The following is a 12128-nucleotide window of genomic DNA, read 5'->3' on the forward strand; positions in this document are numbered from 1 at the left end:
ATGCTAAGAATAAAAGAGGACACATCAAACATAAGTTCTATATTTTAACATATTCATATAAATTCAGGGAATGAATTGGATAGGAAATCCATGGGTTGTATTGATGCCATGATGATTTTTTGCCTTTTCTTTTATACCTTTTTACAACTTCTGTATTAGTGCTTTTTGCCTACATTCTTGGACTTGTTTGTTCAGCTAGAAGACTTAACCTTTTAGAAGCTTTGTAGCTAGGGATCAGTGTGCCCCAGACCCCAAGGTCCTCTCCAGAACACATTCTGTAAACTAAGATAGAACCGTCCAGGGGAAGGTTCCTTGGGGAGAGGGGCTGACTCGAGCCTTTCGTTGGGGAATTTTTGATAGATGAGCTAATTAGTAAGACCTGTAATGTTATACCTCATCTATTGTGGGTGTGCATTGGTGTGTGTGCATTCTGGCACATTCCACCTGGATGTGTGCACCTAAGGATCCTTGAAATAAATACCAAGGTAAAAATCCCTTTTTCCCTTTTAACTGTATTTGACTCTTGATTTTAAGACCAAGAAAAGGCATCAGTATGTGTCAGTAGCAAAAATATTCCTGTAAGATACAGGTTTTCTAAAACTTGTTTCAGTAACTTTGCATTCTTCACACTTCATAGGCTGATGCACAATCCAAATGCAATTATCGACCAAAAGTCTTCAAACTCTAAGTGTTTTCTAGAATCTGTGTTTATTCAGGCCAGGAAGAGATAGACTGCTGGGCCAAGCGTCTGTATCCCCACCTAGACGGGCATGGAATTGATTCGGGGCTCACAGAAAGGTGTTGACTGTTTTGATTTGCTGTCCAGGAAATCTGCAGCACTGAACAGGGAAAAATTATTTGTTGTATTCTGAAACAGATGAGGAAAGCATTGTCTTTGTATATCTGAACTCTAGAGTTTGTGCCCTGTGTGGTTTGCATCCACTGTGCTGAGGGACCTGGGGCTGTTCAGTATGTTGGTCTCCCATCTGTGCCACGGTGCAAAGTGCAGCACTGGCTTCTCAAACAGATTATGGATCCTCTGAACCAGATGCATGAGGAAAAGAAGTTTTGTCTCTGGAGTTCAGGCTGAGTCTGACTTGGTTATTATCTCTGACAGACTTGATGAGTGACCTTGGGCAAGGTATTTTCATAATCTGTCCTTTGTTGGTTTTTTTGGTCGGGTTGTGTTTTTGGGTTTGGGGTTTTTGGGTATTTGTCAAGCTGATTCTTGTCAGGTATATTGGTGATTAGGTCATAGAGGAAAGGGAAATCTTCCAGTGGAAGGCACCATAGGGGCACAGAACTAGAACATCAAATGGAATTCTGCAGGACAGGGTTCCTGAGTTACCATCATCATTATTTGAGGGTGTTTTGCTGAGAACCTGGTACTCAGAGCATTACGCAGAGTTAAATAAATAATGTTTTTCGAACTGGGAGTTGCAATCTGTTATTGTCACTTCCTTACAGGTACCTCTCTCTCCTGTCTTTCATAAGCTGTCAAAAAGAAAATGAAACTCCTAGCCTGAGGAAAGAGAAATGCTAAAGGAAAGCAATGTGTTTACTCTGCATATCAAACTGTGTCTTATCACAGGTAGGCTCAGAGCTGTCTGTGCTGCTGTCTGCACCCATCAGCAGTGGAGTTCTTTGAAGCAAGCACTGGCAGACACCAAATTTCCAAAGGCTCCATAGCTGGATGAGGAATGGGTGTTTTGCAGCTGTTCAAGGAGGCAGGAGATTCTCAAGACCTGTAGTTTAGAAGTCACAGTCCTTGTACTGTTTCCATTATTGCTATTAAATTGTCTCTTGAGTATAATATAATGAATTTCCCTTGATGCCTTTCCAGTGTATTTATTTGTTTAACTGTGGTGCTCCTTGGATGGAGAAAGCTTTTCCCACAGAGTTGTTGGGTTTTTGTTGGTTTTTTTTTTTTTTTTCCCTTCTTACCCTTTTTTTCTTTCCTTCTACAAATGTACAGTCCACCCACATGGCTTAGAATTAATTTATAAAAAAAGAATTTTCATGTTCTTTTGTTGAAACTGTACTTTGCTTATATACTTAAAGGACATTTTTTGGAATAAATGGTGAAAATGTGCCTCAGGAAGACAAGGGAAGAAAGCTTCTCTTAGTGTTGTAGGGAGGGTGACTGTTTTCAAGTGCGTGTTTTTTTCCTTTTTGCACTCCTGTCAGCCTCCCTTCTCAGAGTTTCTCTCTTCAGATTAGTAAAGTTGTATTTACATCTTGCTTTAATAGCAAAGGTAATTAAACCCCTACATTTCTAACCTGCCTTATTCAGATCCTATTAATTTAGGGAATGAGTTACATAGGAAATCCATCATAAACTTTCAGTGGTTAAAAAAAGGAGGCGGGGGCACTATTTATTGAAAAAGTAAATTGGAGGGGAATAGGCTATCTGTTTTGTTCCATGTCTTAGATGAAAATAATTGGCTCATTAATCACAATATCAGCTTGGTCATTTTAGCAAGGTCAGGCTGAATAATGAATAGAAACAAGGCACATGATTTTAAAATTTAAAAAGCAAACATTAAGAATGCCAGTGAAAGAAACTTCAGTAAATAAACTCTTGACATCTTGTTGCTTTATATAAGCAAACTTTTAGGATTAAATGTATTTCATGTGTCTTCCTTCCCCAAGTTCTTTTAGAATTACACACTCAAAACATATATGTATTTATATACACACACATATATATTCACACAATAGCATGAAAGTTAAGATTGATTTATTTCCTTCAGATTTTTGTGGATGACTGTTCTTTTGGCTTTGCTAGCTTTCCATGTAACCACCATTTCTTTCCCAAACTACCCTCTACTACCTTTGAAGTAGTTATTGCTACAGCATAGAGAAGGTAGAACAGAAACCCTGGGATCCTTCCGCTATGTAGGGTCCCTTGATGTTTCAGATGTCATAATTTCCTGTGGTAAGAAGGCTTTTATTTTAGTCTCAGCTTTGAAACAGCAAAGTTTCATAAGGGAGTTGTCTTACTTGTTAGTTTTTTATTTAGTACCAAATAACAAATATCAAGTACTTCGGGACATCTCATCTGAATATATAGAAGACAGAGAAATTATACCAGTGAATAGCTTTTCTTATAATGTTTAAAAATAATGCTTTAAATTTAGAAGGCTTTTGGTTGGGGATGGCAGTGTCATCTGTCTGTCTCTTCTTTGCTGGGTCTCATCTTTCTGTGTTTTCTTCCCTGAATATCCACCACAGTATTATCCTCTGACATGAGCTGCAGTGCCACAGATTTCTAACTACAGGATATCTCATGTTGGCTCATTTCTGCTTACTGCTCTTTTGGATAAGCTCTCAGTATCTTTCTATCCAGTGACATTTATTTTCAAAGGATGACTGTAGACATGCACAGTATGTAACATGCACTAAGCTGGGATGGTGAATGCCAGGATGATATCCTAGTTCTGCTAGAGACGGTAGGAGTTTTGTGGACAGATTTTTCTAGTTGATCAGTATGCAGCAGAAAAGGTTTTTACCTTTTTGTATTAACTTAGATATTCTGGAAACACTCATGCCACACCACAACCAAATATTGTCTTGAGGTGAAGATGAAAAAGGATGTTTCTCCTAAATTACCACACATGTGCAATCATCTGTCATGCGAACAGATACATATGATTAAAACCATGCAATTTTGGCATTCATCGGCTTATGAGTATTTCTGGAAAGTTCTGGAACCAGCTCAGTTAAATTATCATTTGCTTCTTCGTAAGCTGTGTGTGAATTCCCAACCCTGATTTTTATCTGTGTAAAAGATTATTAGCTAAAGTTTTAAGGCTTGGTGATTCTTAGACCCCCATGGATGCAGGCTTAAATACACCATGTAACTTCTAGTGAGGTGCACAAGAGTATGTGCTTAAGACCTGTGCGTACTGATGAATTCACAACTTTTTACTTGATTGGGAATAATCACTATCTAAATTGTCTTTTTTTTTGATAGAGAATCCCTGAAAGAAAGTCCAGAGATTTCAAGGATGAAGAGAGGAGTTGGGTTCTGTGGATGGAGCAGCAGTGCCTATACTCTGCTGTGAAACACTGTTCCTTAAGATTCCTCTAGCAAAATCTAAATGAAATTTGAGGCTGTCCTATTTGATATATTCCTATTGAATTTATAGGGGAAAAAACTGCATAAAAAGCTATTTATGCCCTATATGAAATAGTGTTGTTAGTGATGAATCCCATCAAATTAGTTTATTACACTATGCCTGCTATTCTTTATCTGAAAACTATAGAGAAAAAAATTGATAACTTGATTTTGCTGCACAGAATAATTGTTTGCACTGTATTTGAAATTCGTCCAGTCATGGAGGATAATGACCAACTGATGCTACATTTATGCTGCCTGAGGAGCTAAGAAGGTGATATAATACAGCAGAAGACAGGTGTGAGACCCTTCTGTGTTTAATCCATTGATTTGATCTGTCATTAGTCCAGCTGCAGGGTTTTGGATGTGTTAAAAAGCAAGCTGAAAATGATGCTGATGTGTGAAAGGCCCATTTCTGCACCAGGGCACAGAACATCAGGGTGACAATCAGGGTTTTTGCATGCTGAGGCTTCAAAGAGCTTCACAGGTGAGCCATGTTTTGCAAAGGCTAAAAGGTAGTTTTTAGTATCTGGTTTATAGGCAAATCGAGAGACAGTTGCAGCATTAGATGAAAAGAAGAGATATGGGAATTTTGCAAGCAGTAGTGATGTTGGAATTCCTGGGTGATATGGAAGATAAGCTACAGAGCCTGTGATGAAGAGCTCTGCTAAATGGCAAGGGAAATATGTTCACACTTGACACTCTTTTTCTAGGGAGGATGGGAAATGCTAAAAGTAGGACACATGGCATGAATGACCCCCTACAAGTGTACATACTGAGTGTCTTTTTCTGGAAAAGCACGAGAACTGGCTTGATCCTCTGTCAGCTGCAGGAAGCAGCTCCAGCAATGAGCTGACTTCTCTGCGCTGTGTCCCTCTTCTCTCTTCCACTAGAGCCCAGAAGTTTATTTCTGATGTGAGAAATGCTCTTTGTTAGTTGGTATGTCAAGCTTCAGTTCTCTGTTCTTTCAGTTCTCTTCAATGCTCCTGAATGAACCAAGCTTAATGTGTGATGGGGAAAATCAGCTACCAATGGATTTTTTTTTTTTACATCTAGAAGGGCTCTAATTTATTTTCCTTACTCCTCTCTTCCTTTCATTTTTGTTCCCATGTTTTTTACTTTCCTATTGCTTTTCCTTTCAAACATATCCCAAACACACCTGGTGAGGGACTTGCATGTCTTAAAGTTCATCTACTCTTGCCTGTGGCATCTTTTAGTCAAGGAGACATGGCCTTTTCCTTTACTATCCCTGCTTGAAATAAAACTCACAGAGACAAAACTAGGTCTCATGTACCCTTTACTCAGGAAAAAACCAAACCAAAAAGCAGAGAGGAGATGAGAGCCAAGAAATCAGGGCAATTTACCCTTCACTTGAGAAAGGTAAATTAGAAGCCTTGAAGCCTGTTTTTGAAATTGCTGAGTACCTATTGCCTCTCATCTGACAATGACTAGGACTTTAAGCATCCTACTATCAAGGAAGATTTTTTTTTTTTAAAGTGTGAAGTTCACTTACAGTGAAATCTTCCAAGCTTGATGACTGCTCTGGAAGTCATTGCAGTGAATTTCCAACCTTGTGGAAAGGAGGAATGTGCGGCCCCCTCAAGAAAAACACATGTGAAATCAACATAAATTCTGCTCAAGCTGAGCCTGTAAGAGGATTTTCCGATTCAGCTCTGACAAGGCTGGCAAAATTTGGGTCAGGCCAAAGCTTATGTTATATTGTTAATTCTTCATGGGCTTTTTTGTGTTTTTTAACACTTTCATCTCTTACTCTGTTACTTAGAACACTGAGTTCTGTTCTTCAAATTAGAACCTAAATGAGGATAAAATTTCGCATGGTAGAAAAGTGTTGTGTTTGTTTTCCTCCTCTCTTCTCTTTTTAAAAACAGTTTGCAGGTCTGGAAATGTGAAATATTCAGGGCACGTGAAGGCCAGGGAGTTTTGACAATTCCCTTTGCAGGTCCCCTATCAGCACATTGTGTTTGACAAATTGCTCCAAAATGGGTGAGTGTGCTTTTTATTTTATCCTTAGGTTCACCACTGTCAACCTAATGAACTCTGGTTTTGCAAATTAGCTCTTAGACATGTAAATAATAAATTGCTGGAATTTACTTTAAAACCTTCCCTATCACATTCCTGTTGTCTGGACAGAATAGAAGCCAATTGAAAATATTGAAAAATATGTATGTCTTGAACAAGCTCACTACAGTAAAGACTCTGGGGGACCTATCAATTCTTTATTAATAATGGTTGTTACTTCTGGTGAAGGAAATCCTGTCTGATGACAGGAAGCTTCATATTAACCAACCAGTTTCTACTTTCTGATTTTCATTCAAGAAGACAGTAGAGGACAAGATTGTATTTAGCAGATATTTATGTGCATGAATCATTCAAACAAACATCTGGAAATTTTAAGATCAAAGTGTTCCAGCAATTGTTTAGCCAGTTTCTCTGTAGATATTATATTAGTGAATTTTGCCATGGGTTAATTACAATGGAAAGAAGAGGAAGTTATTAGAAAAATACTTAATTTTTTAATATTAATTCTGAATTGCGTTTGTACTTAATTGTTTTATATTAACTCTGAACTGTGTTCGTCGCTTCTACTGGCTGACTGATCATTCCAAGTTGGGACCTCAGGACCAATTTCCAGGTTTTCTGAGCCTCCAATTTGACAAATGAAATCTGATCGTTTCTTTGGTGACAATCATGAGAGTACACAGCTGATTCTGGTTGTCACCTAATTTCTCAGTCACAAAAGCCTGTTTGTACTTAAAAATTTGGGGACAACGAGGAGCTCATCTGCATCACTGTGTGTCACGTTGCCAACAATTTCCCTTACACAAGGCAGCTAAGAATATTTTCTCTCCAAACCAAATTGCTATTGGATTTTAATGAGGTTTGGTTTTCATTTAGTATTTGGGTTGATTAGGTTTGCATTGTCCCACTTTTTATAATTTTCTTTGTTAGTAAGATTACCCAAATAGTACATATTACACATGAAAGCTATTTCTGAAGTGGAATTGGAAGTTCATTGTTTCATGCAACAGAGCTGTATTGCCATCAGTGCATCTCAAAAGGAAAAGGAATTTGATTATTTCCCTCCATAAAAGTAATAGCATTCAAAGAGCTCTTAATGTTGATGAGTTCATCAAGCATTTATCATGCTCAAATCATTCCTTTCTGAGACTTCACTTGAAGGAAAAATAAATAAAGAAAGTCACTGATATTTGTATTTAAAAAGCAGATAAAAGTGCTGCTGGAGATTATACTCCAAGTGCACAGGTATAAATGGAGAAAGTATCTTTGAAGAATGATGCTCTATACTTCAAATATAAGTGTTTTATGAGCTGCTTACAATGGAAAGCCCAGAACTGGCACTTGTCTTTCATGCCATACCTCAGTTTGCTCAGCTCTAGAATATTCAAATGACTGCTTGTGAGCTCTGAAATCACAGATGCAGTTCTACAGCACTTCCAGTCCATGGCATCATTTAAATATGTTGTGTGAAGAAAGAGGCTTTCTCAAGAGGGAGAAAATAAGATGAATCCTAGGAAAAAAAGGTAATGAAACCCTGCACATTTGAAGATTTGTCTCTCTAGCTGGTAATGTTAGCAAGGCTGGCAGGGAGCCAATGCAGATCAAGCTCATCCTGAGCTTCTGTGCACAGATGAATAATCCTGTAGACACCAGACAGATGCATCCAGCTCCCCTTCTGTCCTGATTACATCTGAGATTCCAGAGATGTTTCTTGGCTGCAGTGTGTCAGATTTCCCTGTATATAATAAATAAATTCTCAGAGAAAATACCTTGCTGAAACCCTTGGCAGGCACGGGCATGGTAGGGACAGACAGACTTCCAAATGGTTGGTATTCCAAGCAGCCATTTCAGTGAAGTAAAGTAAAACACAAAGTTCATTAACACACTATTTGTCTAAAGCAGAGCATTTCCACATATTTCAGTGGGTTGCATTGGTACACAAAAGGAGAATAAATTTTAAGATGTGTTTTTCTTCAGATGAGTGTGACACAAACCACAACTGCTGTTAAACAGTATTTGTCCTCCAGGATGTGTTCTAGATTTTATCAAAAACATAGCTACTCCTTGGCAGTAAAGGGGCCACGGTAAAATGTGTGAGTAAAAAAGACTTTCTGTGCGCTGAGAAATCTAACTTGGGACACTTGGATGAATTTTGGGATGCTTTATCCATGCCTCATCAAAATATGACAGCCGGCACCTACAGCACCAGATTTTGCTAAAGAGCTTTCAACATTTAGTTTGTGTTCTGTGTTCCTGATCCGTACTTGAACGTCAAGTTTTTAAGGGAGGCAACTGTAAAATCTGTATTTACATGAATATTCTCTGTCTGGGATTAAGTAAAGTAGGTAAAGTCTATCTGTGACAAAATTTCTTGACTCAACCATTTCCTCAAAATGTATAAATCTCTCTGTACTGCAGTGTAGCTGATGTATCCAGTGGGCATTTTAAGACTAGTTTAAGACTAGTAAATTTCTGGGATTTAAGTGCTCCATTTCTGAACCTTCATTCTACCTTTTTTTAATTTTTCCTCACATGGAACATTAAATCAAGGCACCTTGGTAAAGGTCTGACTACAAATATAAAACTTATCCTAATGCAACAAGAGATAAACTTTACTTTTAAGATGTTTGTTTGTATGTGTGATCTGGGGTTTTATTTTGGAAAAATCTGCAGTTTGGCAGATACAGACAAACTTCATGGTATCCAGTCATATGCATTGCCTGTATAATACACTGTAGTTTGGAGAGGTTTGTCTTTGACCCCTTTCAGTCAGCGAGTTTGATGGCTAGTGTAGCCTCTCCAGCTAGCAGATAGACAGGAGACAATATTTAAGTAAAACTTACATTCCATTTTCAAGTGTGTGTTTGCCTAAATAATAATTTCAGAGTTATAGTTTCACTATGTATCTTTGGTTCTGCTCTGTCTCCCTTCATCCCTGCAAGTACCTTTCCTAAGTAAAACAAGAGCTGTCTAATGCCAAATTATTCACTATACAAAAGTTGGGAGGGGAATCTTGCTCTTCCACCTTGGTTTTCTGGAGCTGGAATTCCTGTTGGGCACGCCATGGTAGTGGGACAACCCTGGAAGGTGAGCACTGTGCCACAAAAGGACTGAGCTGGCTGAGTGAGCTTCTGTCCTGACACCACCCCTGGACCACCCCTGGATCCCTGCTAGAGAGCTCCAGGGAGTTGTTTATGGACAGTCTTGGATGAAAACAAGGCAATTCCCATATGTCACACCTGTAAGTCACACATGCTGTTTTCCTGGAGGTTCGTAATGCTTTACAGGTTTGTGTTCTTGATGCTTGTCCTAGTTAGGATTGCACTGAGTGACAAAACTTGAATTCTTCCAGGGCAGAAAAAAGATTTTGGCATATCTTCTGAGTCCAGGGAGCTGTGAAATGCTGCAGTTTGACGATCAATAGCTCTAATTATGGACAAGAATCCCATTTCCCTTAGCAGTGGAGGGGAGCAAGGGTAAATAATTTCTTTGCAAGAAGTTCCTTGTAAATCCAGACAGACCAAGTCAGGTTTGAATAGACTGAGTCAGACTGACAAGTGCTGATAACGATGATTCTTTGAAGACTGTAGATTTTACAGATAGAGAGGAATGGGTAATTCTACACACAAAAAGAACACTTTGAAGAAGCCAGTACCAGTGGTAACTAGAAGATTGTGTGACTTGGGAGATGGCAAACACAGCAGAAGACAGAATTCATTCCACAGGGAGATTGTCATCGTCCCATAACAATGAATAAAAAAAAAATCAGTCAGTGTACATTCATTATCAGTTTTCCTGTCCTTGCCTTATTTATGTTCATCTGCAGTTACTAGCCAGAACATAAGAACTGCAGTTTGTACTGCTGTATGGAGTTTGGTAATGGATTATAGATCTATTAAAGATTCTAGTAACAGAAAATATTCCTGAGTTCAGGTGGTGTAAACTTGCAGCCTTCTCTGAAGGTCGCCAGTTTAATCCCTGAAGGTGTTTTCAAAATGTGGTGACCAGTCATGAACCAGCCCTATGGGAATTGTAATGGATTAGTTTTCAAAAGCATGAGAGAGATCTTTTAAATCTCTCTTTTAAGATGTGGGAACTGGGGTAAGATAAGCCTTGAACCATGTTTGAGTTCACATACAGTCTTTGGTAGAAACTGTGGCCATGTATTTGCTCCTGCTCCTGACATTAAATGGTACCTGTACCACCACTGTGGTTTGGAGGGGTTATGGTAGGGTATAAGCAACACAATACTTTTGGCAAAAGTCTATTAATGTTCTGTTCTGTATTAGACCAGGCTGGAAAATGACTGAATTTTCTGTTTATTTCTCCGTACTGTCCCATCCATTTTCTAATGGTACCCACTTTTGATCCCAGAGGGCTTGGCAAACCTTTCCAAAAGGAAAGGAAAAGGCCATTTTCTGACAGTACAATTTGAATGTGGAATTCCTATCTTGTAGCTGTTTTGTGGCTGTGCAGAACAGCATAACAAATGAGAATGTGTAGCACTTGTAAACTCTGCTTCTCTGGCTTCCCAGGGCAGGCAACAACAGAAAACATGAAAAAGAATATTGAAACCCATTTTAGCTTTGTATTTTCTAATTGTTAGTGCTGGGATTCAACATTTGCCTTATGGGAATTAAACTGCATGAAACCAGTTTTTATAACAGGGTTCAGATTATGCACCCCAATCACTGTTTATTGTAACAGCCCAGGGGAAAAAAAAAAATCCATCAGAAAAATATCAGTGTGTTATTACTAATTCTCATTGGACTCCTACTGATATTGTATGGTTTAAGAATCTGCAGTTGTATATTTTTGTCAGCAGACATTTGATGGTGCCTGCGACATTGTATTATGCCATGCTACATTCATGTGTCAGAACATACTGTTGCTTAGTCATACCTGCATTTTTTATTATTCAGGACAATAACAAGCACTTGCTTTCAAGACACAGTAAAGTACAACATTTAAGCTTGTAGGTCAGTAGGTTTTCAAATTCTGTATGCTTGCTTTTTTCCATAGTGACTTATTAGGGGTCTGTACATACGGGAAAATGAGGGATGAGTGGACCATGGCACTCTGGTTATGCTTTTGATTTATTTGTTGTGGTTTGGGTTTTTTTTTTTCCCCTTCAGTCCTATCATATCTTTGCATTTTAGTGATTGTGTACAGAAAAAAAAAAATTAGTCAGATATTTCATTTTGTTTGGGAAGCACAGTTATCTCTTACAAAGTTCTTTCTTAGCACTTAGAACTGTACAAAGTGGTATAAAGTAGATTTTGAACTATATTTATTTGTTACTTTTTTTTTTTTTGAACATTTAAAAATCTTGTTTATAATGTTGCCTGTATTCTGGATAGCCATTCTCTCCCTCAGAACCTTGTTCTTTTCTCATAGATCAACATCCTCAGCTCTTGCACAGATTTCTGTGTCCAATCCCTCACCCTGTCCTTTTGCTCACTTGTTCTTTGGGACAAGCAGCTCATGTCTTCCTTTAGCAAGCTGCTCCACGCTTTACTTTCCCTTCACTCACTTCCAGCTCCTTTCCATTTCCTTTACATTTTTTCCATCCATCTTGTGCATTCCTGGCCAGCATTCTTCACATTAGCTGGTCTATTTTCCAACTGATTCACGAGGCTGGTACAAAGAGAAGTACATGAATTGGGACCAGAAGCCTAGAATTGGGGTACTCTTGGGGCAAGTTTGGAATTTTTAAACGTAAAGGAACTTGAAGGCAGGATTTAACCAGAGGGAATTCAGAATCTTTTAAGAACCAGCGGCATCTTCTCAGTTTTTCATCTTTTAAAAAAACCTAACCCCACAAAACCAATAAGCAACAACAAAAGCAGCCTGGAACTGAGGAATTTTCTGCCTCTGCTTTTCAGCTTTTTATTTTCCTGTCTTTCTCCTGTACCCCTAGAAACTTTAAGATCTCTTTCACTTCATCCTCTGGCCTGTCATGCCATTG

This window comes from Corvus kubaryi, unplaced genomic scaffold, assembly GCF_017639235.1.
Source record: "Corvus kubaryi isolate FWS band 111438036 unplaced genomic scaffold, C.kubaryi_AGA036_p1.0 37384, whole genome shotgun sequence".
NCBI lineage: Eukaryota > Metazoa > Chordata > Aves > Passeriformes > Corvidae > Corvus > Corvus kubaryi.